Source organism: Danaus plexippus, chromosome 20 (genome assembly GCF_018135715.1).
Source record: "Danaus plexippus chromosome 20, MEX_DaPlex, whole genome shotgun sequence".
Taxonomy (NCBI): domain Eukaryota; kingdom Metazoa; phylum Arthropoda; class Insecta; order Lepidoptera; family Nymphalidae; genus Danaus; species Danaus plexippus.
The window spans coordinates 24565-36326 of NC_083550.1; positions in this window are offsets into that span (position 1 = coordinate 24565).

The window sequence follows — 11762 nt, forward strand, 5'->3', positions numbered from 1 at the left end:
TTAAATTTAAATTATTTATTTCAATTTTATATTTTAATTTCAAATTATTTAATTCAATTTTATTCCAATGTATTCAATTTTAATCCAGTTTTAAAGCTTATTGTAATTATTTTAATTATTTTATTTTATTTTGAATTTTAATTATTTTATGGTTTTAATTATTTATTGAATTGAATTGTATTGATAATTTTGGAATGGTTTTTATAGTGTGCGACCGAGCCATCGGCAAGGCCACAGTACAAAGCAATGTAATAAATTTTAAGTAGTTTTAAGAAAATCTGTACTGTTGGTAAATAAATAAATATCAAAATTCTTGCCATGCAAGAAAGACCCGAGGGCAATAACACCCTGCGATGGCGGGTGCCTTTTAAAAAAATAAAAAAAAAAAAAAAAAACCTAACCTAACCTAACCTAACCTAACCTAACCTAACCTAACCTAACCTAACCTAACCTAACCTAACCTAACCTAACCTACCTAACCTAACCTAACCTAACCTAACCTAACCTAACCTAACCTAACCTAACCTAACCTAACCTAACCTAACCTAACCTAACCTAACCTAACCTAACCTAACCTAACCTAACCTAACCTAACCTAACCTAACCTAACCTAACCTAACCTAACCTAACCTAACCTAACCTAACCTAACCTAACCTAACCTAACCTAACCTAACCTAACCTAACCTAACCTAACCTAACCTAACCTTTTTTTTTTTTTTTTTTTTTTTTGTTCACGAGGGGAAAATCTTCAGAAAGACTTCCGGCCGTGTGGGGAACACGACCGGGGTGTGTGGGATTCCTACCCACTAAAAACCCCCGACACTCCATCTTCTTCGCCATTATTGTCGGAGTCGCGGGAACTATAGTACGACCGCAACCCCGGCGACGATTAACTGCTTGCTGCAGTCTCCACTCTCTTAGGGCATTTCGGTGCCCATTAGGCCGAACAGAGGCCCCTAGGGGCTTGCATAGGCCTGTCGCTCTAATGCCGCGGTGCGCAGGAGTGCTTGCGCACCACGGTCCGCTCGGGGTCTCGTTGCGATGAGGCGACGGTGTCCCCACACCGCCACCTCGAGAGCCCCGGCTAAGGCGGGACGTTGCGGCCATCGGTGTTGTTGACCGCACGTCTTCGTTGTCTAGGCCGGCGTCTTGAAGTGCCGAGCGCCTCCCTTTCCCTTTCACGCTCGGCATCCTCTTTGGCGGCCATCACCTCCTCCGCGAAGGAGGCGACCGCAGTCCAATCCGAGTCGCTGCGCAGCATGCACTTGACGATTGCTGGCAGCGAGATGTCAAGTCCGATGGCGGCTCTGAGAGCCGCACGTTGTCTAGTCCAGGAGGGACAGGCCGAGATGGTGTGTTCGGCCGTGTCCCTTTCGTCGCCGCATTGGTGACACCGCGGGGTATCCTCCCTTCCAACTACCTCACACAGGTACCGGCCGAAACAGCCATGCCCCGTCAGTATCTGTGTGAGTCGGAAGGACAGCGCTCCGTGTCTCCTATTTATCCATTCCCGCAGGAGCGGGCGGATGGCCGTCACCAATGCGACGCTGACTCGGGGTTGCCGGAGTTCGTCAACCCACGAGTCGATCGCCAAGTCCTTGGCCCGATCTCTCATCCGACGCACGGCCTCGGGGAGAGGGTTGCCGCCCTCTGTGCGAATCCGGACACATCGCCAGTAGACGTCGGAGAGAGACCTGGCGTCGATGTCCCAAGGGACAGTTCCCGCCAGCAGGCATGCCGCATCCTTCGAGATCGTGCGGTAACCGCGCACTGCTCGGGTGGCCATTAATCTCTGTACCCTCCTTAATAGGAGCCGGTTCTCTGGGGCCAGATGTTCGGCCCAGATCGGCGCGCCGTACATAACCATTGACCGCACGACTCCCGTGTACAGTCTTCTGCAGCTGAGGCTTGGACCTCCCAGATTTGGGAGAAGAGAAGCCAGAGCTCCGGCCGCCTTCGTCACCTTACTCGAGAGACCACGGAAGTGGTCTCTGAACGACCACTTTCCGTCTATGACGAGACCAAGATACGTCAAGGATGGTGAGATGACGATCCTGGTCCCGCCAACAACCACAGCCAATCCAGGCGGCGGAGAGTTCCTCGGCCCGTGGAAAAAGAGGGCCTCGGATTTTTCCAGTGCCACCGTTAGACCCAGCGCCCGAATCCTCCGCACCACTTGCGCCACCGCCGCCGTCGCCAGTACAATCGCGTCGCGGTGGGTTTTCCCTCGGCTGACTACGAGTGTGTCGTCAGCGTACCCTATCGTCTCGACGCCTCGTAGATTGGCGCCGGAGAGCACGGGGTCGTACCCGATGTTCCACAAGATGGGGCCGAGAGCCGACCCCTGTGGAACACCGCACACCACTTCCCTCTGTTCCCAGCCGTGCTCGATAGGGTACTGCACGGAGCGTTCCGAGAGATAATCGCCGATGATATTGCGTAGGTACCTCGGAACGCCGTGCCTCCTCAAACCCTCCTTGATGGCTTCCCAGGGTAGGGAGTTAAAAGCGTTGGATATATCCAACGATACAGCCAACACTACCCCACCCCGGGCCACCTCCTCCTCCGCGATCTCCCGCAGACGAGCGACCGCCCCTATGGTGGACCGACCCGAACGAAACCCGTACTGGTTCCCGCTCAGGTTCGGTCCGACGCGCTCTAAGTGCTGGACGAGACGAGTAGCGAGAATGCGCTCTAAGATCTTGCAAATCTCGTCCAGCAGAACAATGGGGCGGTACGCCGACGGCTGGTCCTCCTGCCGGCCTGCCTTCCGGAGCAGCACTAGCTTCCCCGTTTTCCACCGCCGCGGTACTCGGCCCTGGACCAAACAATTAGTCAAAACGGCGAGTACACGCGGCTCCAATTCCTTCATAGCTAGGACCCACGCCTTCCCTGGGACCCCGTCCAGGCCTGGCGCCGTGTTCTTTAGGCCCATTCTGCGGACCGCCTCTCTTAACTCCGCCACAGAGACTGGCGGTATCGCCTCCTCCTCGTCTTCTGAACTCTCCGCCCGGTGAGTCATGGTATGGGAGTGCCACTCAGCCCTGGATGGAAATAGGGCCGAGATGACTCTGCTGCGAAGTTCCGGGTGGAGGTTCTGAGTAAGCGGAGGGGCCGCCGGGCGCAGTCTTTGGCGCACCCATTTATATGGTTTGCCCCACGGGTCGTCCTCGAGCATCTGGAGCCACTCCTCCCACGCCTCCCTCTTCGCATTTGCGATGGCATCGCGGAGAATGAGACAAGCTCCGCGATACGCATCGTAGAGCACCTGCTCTTCGTCCGGGTCCCTCAACCGCCTCCTGCGGTGTCTCTTCCAGCGGCGTCGGGCCACCGTGCACGCCCGCTGAAGCTGTATCAGCTCAGGCCGCCACCAATATGCCTGTCGTCGCCGTCCGGTACTGCTCACACGTGGCATGGAGGCGTCGCAGATGTTGCGCGACGCCTCGTTGAGCCATTCCGCGCCAGACGCGGCCTCGGCTGAGGGTAGGGGCGCCCAGGACGCGACGACAGCAGCCTCCTCGAGGAGAACCCGGTCCAGCCGTCTCACAGACCATCTTGGCCCTCCACTAGGTGATGTTGTGGGGGCCGGCTCCGACGTGTGTGAAGTTACGTCGAAGCGGATGAGCCTGTGATCCGACAGGGTTTCGGTGTCCTCCTGAACCCGCCAGTTCACGATACGGTGGGCGGCCGAAGATCTGACCAGGGTTATGTCAACGATTGACTCGCCCTGTCGCCGCACGCAGGTGCTCACTGAGCCACGGTTTGCAGGCACGAGGTCCGTAGAAGCCATCCACCGCTCCATGGCACAGCCTCTCGAATCCGTTGCAGGGCAACCCCACAGCGCCGACTTGGCGTTGAAGTCCCCTGCAACGATCACCGGGCCCGTCGCTCCGTTTACCACGCTCGTTAGGGTGAGGAGGAAGGTCTCGAACTGGGCGAGGGGCCTATTCGGGGAGAAGTAGACCCCTACAACGGTGAGCGTCCCCAGTTGACCGCCTACATAGCCGCGGCCTTTAATTACACCCCCGAGAGGTGGGGGCGCGATGTTCGGGCCGAAAACTAGCGCGACCGTTGAGTCGGCGTCCCCGATCCAGTTTGGTCTGGTGAGGACGCGGTACGGCTCGCACACTACCGCTATATCTATAGACCACTGCGCTGCATAATGATCTAGGAGATCTTGAGAGCGAGCGCAGTGGTTTAGATTGCCCTGCAGGAAGCGATGGACACCTATTGTGCGGTTTCCATCGGGGCCTCTCCTCCTTCCGTTGAAGCCGCCGTAGGTAGAGTGGCGGCGGGCTTCTGTGGGGCTTTCCTCTTCTTCGGGGCCTTCTGCTTCGGCGCCGGTTTCCCGCAGGCCCTACTGCCCACTGTGTGGTTGGCCGGCAGATTCTTCGTGGCGCAGAGCACGCAGTGTGGTGCGTTTTCACACTGCGCAGAGGTGTGCCCCGGTTGACCACAGCGGAAACAAGATTCGCTGCGGTCAATTTCGCTGGGGCAGGTCGCCCGCGTGTGTCCCACTTCTTGGCACTTGAAGCACCGCATTTGCCGTGCTTCAAGGAGTGCCACCCGGACCACAGTCCACCCGACGTAAGTCCTGGCGCCTTTGGCGGTCGCCCTTTTTGCGGCCTCCACCGGGCACTTGACCCAGGCCGTGCCGCGCCCTCGGTTGCGCCGGATCTCGCCAACCTTGACTTCTTCCGGCGCGCAGTTGCCCGACCTGGCGATGGCTTCCGCTATTTCGGGTGCGGAGGCCGAGTCATCGAGTCCGGACACCCTCAGCTCGGCGCACTTTTGAGGCCTGGAGATGCGTGCGTCCTCCCCCAAGACCTCTTCGAGTTTGCCTGCGAGGGCGTTGGCCTTGTCTTTACAGCCTGACCCGGACACCTCCAGCATCCTAGCCCCGGTCACGGCCACTCTAAATTTGACAGCTGATATGTCAAAGGCCGCCAGATCAACGCTTTTCTTTGCCCTTTCCAGGACGTCCTTGTATGAGACGCCCCGGTCTGTGGCACCCGGCTGCAGGGTGATCACCACCGCCGCGGATTTGGGGGCTCGCAAGTTCCTCCTCTTTTCCCCTTTCTTCGATGGTGCTACCCTCTGCTCTTTGTTTTGCCCCTTGACCTTCTTCGTGGTCGCCACTTTGGTCCACTCCTGAGTGGCGGGGGCTTTCGTCTTCGTCGGTGGTTGGACTCCTTTCCTCTTGGCGGCTGCCGCTTCCGTAGCTGCAGCGGAAGGCTTCGTTTTCCTTCTCCGCTTCTCCGCCGGACCAGGGTTCGCGGGAGGCGACAGAGTCGTCACCGCGGCTTCCGGGGCTGGAGTCTTTTGCTGAGGCCTTGGCTCAGCTGGCTGTGTGCCTTGGGCAGCGGTCTCTTTTCCGTCTGAGGCAAGGGGAGGGCGGAGACGTGGCGCGGGCAGGAGCCTGGACTCCAGCGACTCCAATCGCGCGTTCAGCCTCGCACTGGACAGAGAGACCGCTTCGCGCACCGCTCGCTCCATCACCTCCTCTATATTTATTGGAGGAGCCACACGGGCAGCCTCCGGACTCGCTCTCCTGACATCACGCTTTAGCGTTGCGAGTTCCGCTCTTAACTCAGCAAGCTCTTTGGATAGCCGAGCGTTTGCTGCCTCTAGAGCCCTTGTCTCCGAAGTTTTCGTGCGACTTAACAAGGCCGCCGTAGACTCCTGGATCTCCTTCGTGGCTAACTTAAGAGCCTTTATGAAGGGTCCACTCAGATTTTTAGATTTGGAGGCCACGTTAGTGATGACCTCCAAACTCTTCGCGATGGACTTTCCGATCGCGGCTGCTGAGACCTCATCCTCCTCCGTCTCCATTGTCATATCCGGTTGTGGGGTTACCGAGAGCCGGTGGGACCGTAGCTCCGGTAACTCCCTCGTCATTTCGGCGATTTGCCGGTCTGCTTCGGCTTGCTCCGCCAGGCGCTGAACCCTGCGCTCCTCGGCGAGCTTCTCCTTCTGCGCCTGGTGCAGACCGACGTATTGCCCTGTCGTAGGCGGCCTTCCCCTGCCCCGCTTGGTGGGCTTCGCCGCGCCCTTGTCAGAGCCTGTTCCGCTCTCTTCGCTTCCCCTCCTCTTCCGGAAGCGTCGCCTCTCTCTTTCTTCGTCTTCTTCCGATCTCAGGGAGGTAACTGTCTCACTCCCACTCTCGTCCGAGTCAGACGTTCCCCCCCTTGCGCGGAAGAATTTCCCTCTTGCAGCGTTAGTCACGGGCGAAGTCGTCCGCGATCCGTCGCTCGCTGTCCACAAATCATAGTGCTTATCAGTGTCCGATAGTGCGTTGCCATGGTCGTCGTTTCCTCCCTTCTCTTCGTCGGTTTTGGGTGTTTTGGTTTTAAAAAATGTCTCCATAACTGATCCCACGAGTACAAAGCAAATATAAGTCAACCCGGGCAGAGGCTTAAATGCCCGGGTAAGCCTACATACTGCTGGGGTCGGCAGGTACCAGCAGGTGGGAGCGCTAACGACCGTTCACCCAACGGCCATTCATCCCCTCGCCGCGCTCCCCAAACTTGGGATTGGTGGTTTTTTATCTGAGAGGTTTCCTTCCTCTGGGGCCGGGCGGTTAAGCCAAGCCCCCCGACGGCGGCATTGAGACATGCCTCCGTCCACTGTCCGGCAAACCCGGCTCAGCGGACCCGTCGAAAAGTTTGGTCCTCAATGAATGAGGACACAAACGAACGAACCCGCCTAAACGCGCCTGCGCCTAAGCGGGTGTGGTCGCGCCCTCGCCTAATCGACTAGGTCGACGGGGCAAGAGCGAACCCTCCCTCCCGGCTGTCACGCAGCCCGGACCAGAACCCCGCAAGGAGGTAGAGGTCCCCCTCCGATGACTGACTGCACCGGTTACCCGGTGGGCGATGGGGTCGTCAAATCCCGACGCCGGTGGGGACATGAAGTCCCCGGGTGATTTTTTAGAGTGGTTTTCTTCCACGCGACTCCCGCTCGGAAGCGGCAGTCCTCGGCCCTGCACTACGTACAGGGTTACGAGATTGACGACCCCGGACAGAACCGGAGTCGTCAGCTGGTTTTGGTTCGCGCCGGCAAGCCGGTAACTCCCATATCTGGGAGCCGTTCCCCTATCCACCACCTGGGGACGCGCCCGGTAGCAGTCCAGCAACTGCCTCGGGAACCTAACCTAACCTAACCTAACCTAACCTAACCTAACCTAACCTAACCTAACCTAACCTAACCTAACCTAACCTAACCTAACCTAACCTAACCTAACCTAACCTTTTTTTTTTTTTTTTTTTGTTCACGAGGGGAAAATCTTCAGAAAGACTTCCGGCCGTGTGGGGAACACGACCGGGGTGTGTGGGATTCCTACCCACTAAAAACCCCCCGACACTCCATCTTCTTCGCCATTATTGTCGGAGTCGCGGGAACTATAGTACGACCGCAACCCCGGCGACGATTAACTGCTTGCTGCAGTCTCCACTCTCTTAGGGCATTTCGGTGCCCATTAGGCCGAACAGAGGCCCCCTAGGGGCTTGCATAGGCCTGTCGCTCTAATGCCGCGGTGCGCAGGAGTGCTTGCGCACCACGGTCCGCTCGGGGTCTCGTTGCGATGAGGCGACGGTGTCCCCACACCGCCACCTCGAGAACCCCGGCTAAGGCGGGACGTTGTGGCCATTGGTATCGTTGGCCGCACGTCTTCTTCGTCTTGGTCGACGTCTTGAAGTGCCGAGCGCCTCCCTTTCTCTTTCACGCTCGGCATCCTCTTTGGCGGCCATCACCTCCTCCGCGAAGGAGGCGACCGCAGTCCAATCCGGGTCGCTGCGCAGCATGCACTTGACAATTGCTGGCAGCGAAATGTCTTGTCCGATGGCGGCTCTGAGAGCCGCACGTTGTCTAGTCCAGGAGGGACAGGCCGAAATGGTGTGTTCGGCCGTGTCCCTTTCGTCGCCGCATTGGTGACATCGCGGGGTATCCTCCCTTCCAACTACCTCACACAGGTACCGGCCGAAGCAGCCATGCCCCGTCAGTATCTGTGTGAGTCGGAAGGACAGCGCTCCGTGTCTCCTATCTATCCATTCCCGCAGGAGCGGGCGGATGGCCGTCACCAATGCGACGCTGACTCGGGGTTGCCGGAGTTCGTCAGCCCACGAGTCGATCGCCAAGTCCTTGGCCCGATCTCTCATCCGACGCACGGCTTGGGGGAGAGGGTTGCCGCCCTCTGTGCGAATCCGGACACATCGCCAGTAGACGTCGGAGAGAGACCTGGCGTCTAAGTCCCAGGGGACAGTTCCTGCTAGGAGGCATGCCGCATCTTTCGAGATGGTGCGGTAACCACGCACTGCTCGGGTAGCCATCACCCTTTGTAACCTTCTTAAAGTGAGCCGGTTCTCTGGGGCCAGATGTTCGGCCCAGATCGGCGCGCCGTACATCGCCATGGAGCGAACGACTCCCATGTACAGCTTCCGGCAGCTGAGGCTTGGACCTCCCAGATTCGGGAGAAGAGAAGCCAGAGCTCCGGCCGCCTTCGTCACCTTCGTGGATAGACGGCTGAAGTGGTCTCTGAACGACCACCTGCCGTCTATGACGAGACCAAGATATGTCAAGGATGGTGATATGACGATCCTGGTCCCGCCAACAACCACAGCCAATCCAGGCGGCGGAGAGTTCCTCGGCCCGTGGAAAAAGAGGGCCTCGGATTTTTCCAGTGCCACCGTAAGACCCAGCGCCCGAATCCTGCGCACCACTTGCGCCACCGCCGCCGTCGCCAGGACAATCGCGTCCCGGTGGGTCTTGCCTCGGCTGACAACGAGTGTGTCGTCAGCGTACCCTATCGTCTCGACGCCTCGTAGATTGGCGCCGGAGAGCACGGGGTCATATCCGATGTTCCACAAGATGGGGCCGAGAGCCGACCCCTGTGGAACACCGCACACCACTTCCCTCTCTTCCCAGCCGTGCTCGATAGGGTACTGCACGGAGCGTTCCGAGAGATAGTCGCCGATGATATGGCGTAAGTACCTCGGAACGCCGTGCCTCCTCAGACCCTCCTTAATGGCATCCCAGGGTAGGGAGTTAAAAGCATTGGATATATCCAACGATACAGCCAACACTACCCCACCCCGGGCCACCTCCTCCTCCGCGATCTCCCGCAGACGAGCGACCGCCCCTATGGTGGACCGACCCGAACGAAACCCGTACTGGTTCCCGCTCAGGTTCGGTCCGACGCGCTCTAAGTGCTGGACGAGACGAGTAGCGAGAATGCGCTCTAAGATCTTGCAAATCTCGTCCAGCAGAACAATGGGGCGGTACGCCGACGGCTGGTCCTCCTGCCGGCCTGCCTTTCGGAGCAGCACTAGCTTCCCCGTTTTCCACCGCCGCGGTACTCGGCCCTGGACCAAACAATTAGTCAAAACGGCGAGTACACGCGGCTCCAATTCCTTCATAGCTAGGACCCACGCCTTCCCTGGGACCCCGTCCAGGCCTGGCGCCGTGTTCTTTAGGCCCATTCTGCGGACCGCCTCTCTCAACTCCGCCACAGAGACTGGCGGTATCGCCTCCTCTTCGTCTTCTGAACTCTCCGCCCGGTGAGTCATGGTATGGGAGTGCCACTCAGCCCTGGATGGAAATAGGGCCGAGATGACTCTGCTGCGAAGTTCCGGGTGGAGGTTCTGAGTAAGCGGAGGGGCCGCCGGGCGCAGTCTTTGGCGCACCCATTTATATGGTTTGCCCCACGGGTCGTCGTCTAGCAGCTGGAGCCACTCCTCCCATGCCTCCCTCTTCGCTTTTGTGATGGCATCGCGGAAAGTTATACAGGCCCCGCGATACGCATCATAGAGCGCTTGCTCCTCGCCTTCATCCCTGAGCCGGCGCCTGCGGTGTCTCTTGTAGCGGCGACGTGCCGCCACGCACGCCCGCTGAAGCTGCATCAGCTCAGGCTGCCACCAATATGCCTGTCGTCGCCGTACTGCCGTACTGCTCACACGTGGCATGGAGGCGTCGCAGATGTTGCGCGACGCCTCGTTGAGCCATTCCGCGCCAGACGCGGCGTCGGCTGAGGATAGCGGCGCCCAGGACGCGACGACAGCGGCCTCCTCGAGGAGAACCCGGTCCAGCCGTCTCACAGACCATCTTGGCCCTCCACTAGGTGATGTTGTGGGGGCCGGCTCCGACGTGTGTGAAGTTACGTCGAAGCGGATGAGCCTGTGATCCGACAGGGTTTCGGTGTCCTCCTGAACCCGCCAGTTCACGATACGGTGGGCGGCCGAAGATCTGACCAGGGTTATGTCAACGATTGACTCGCCCTGTCGCCGCACGCAGGTGCTCACTGAGCCACGGTTTGCAGGCACGAGGTCCGTAGAAGCCATCCACCGCTCCATGGCACGGCCTCTCGAATCCGTTGCAGGGCAACCCCACAGCGCCGACTTGGCGTTGAAGTCCCCTGCAACGATTACCGGGCCCGTCGCTCCGTTTACCACCCTCGTTAGGGTGAGGAGGAAGGCCTCAAAGTGGGCAAGGGGCCTATTCGGGGAGAAGTAGACCCCTACAACGGTGAGAGTCCCCAAGTTACCGCCTACATAGCCGCGGCCTTTAATTACACACCCGAGAGGTGGGGGCGCGATGTTCGGGCCGAGAACTAGCGCGACCGTCGAGTCTGCGTCCCCGATCCAGTTGGGTCTGGGGAGGACGCGGTACGGCTCGCACACCACCGCCATATCTATAGACCACTGCGCTGCATAATGATCTAGGAGATCTTGTGAGCGAGCGCAGTGGTTCAGATTGCCCTGCAGGAAGCGATGGACACCTATTGTGCGGTTTCCATCGGGGCCTCTCCTCCTTCCGTTGAAGCCGCCGTAGGTAGAGTGGCGGCGGGCTTCTGTGGGGCTTTCTTCTTCTTCGAGGCCTTCTGCTTCGGCGCCGGTTTCCCGCAGGCCCTACTGCCCACGCTGTGGTTGGCCGGCAGATTCTTCGTAGCGCACAACACGCAGTGGGGTGCGTTTTTACAGTGGGCAGAGGTGTGCCCCGGTTGACCACAGCGGAAACAAGATTCGCTGCGGTCAATTTCGCTGGGGCAGGTCGCCCGCGTGTGGCCCACTTCTTGGCACTTGAAGCACCGCATTTGCCGTGCTTCAAGGAGTGCCACCCGGACCACAGTCCACCCGACGTAAGTCCTGGCGCCTTTGGCGGTCGCCCTTTTTGCGGCCTCCACCGGGCACTTAACCCAGGCCGTGCCGCGCCCTCGGTTGCGCCGGATCTCGCCGATCTTGACCTCTTCCGGCGCGCAGTTGCCCGACCTGGCGATGGCTTCCGCTATTTCGGGTGCGGAGGCCGAGTCGTCGAGACCCGACACCCTCAGCTCGGCGCACTTTTGAGGCCTGGAGATGCGTGCGTCCTCCCCCAAGACCTCTTCAAGTTTGCCTGCGAGGGCGTTGGCCTTCTCTTTACAGCCTGACCCGGACACCTCCAGCATCCTAGCCCCGGTCACGGCCACTCTAAATTTGACAGCCGATATGTCAAAGGCCGCCAGATCAACGCTTTTCTTTGCCCTTTCCAGGACGTCCTTGTATGAGACGCCCCGGTCTGTGGCACCCGGCTGCAGGGTGATCACCACCGCCGCGGACTTCGGGGCTCGCAGGTTTCTGCGTTTTTCCCCTTTCTTTCCCGGTGGTACAGCCTTCTGCTGTTTCTTTGGCCCCTTGACCTTTTTAGTGGTCGCCACTTTGGTCCACTCCTGAGTGGCGGGGGCTTTTGTCGTCGTCGGTGGTGGGGCTCCTTTCTTCCTGGCGGCTGCCGC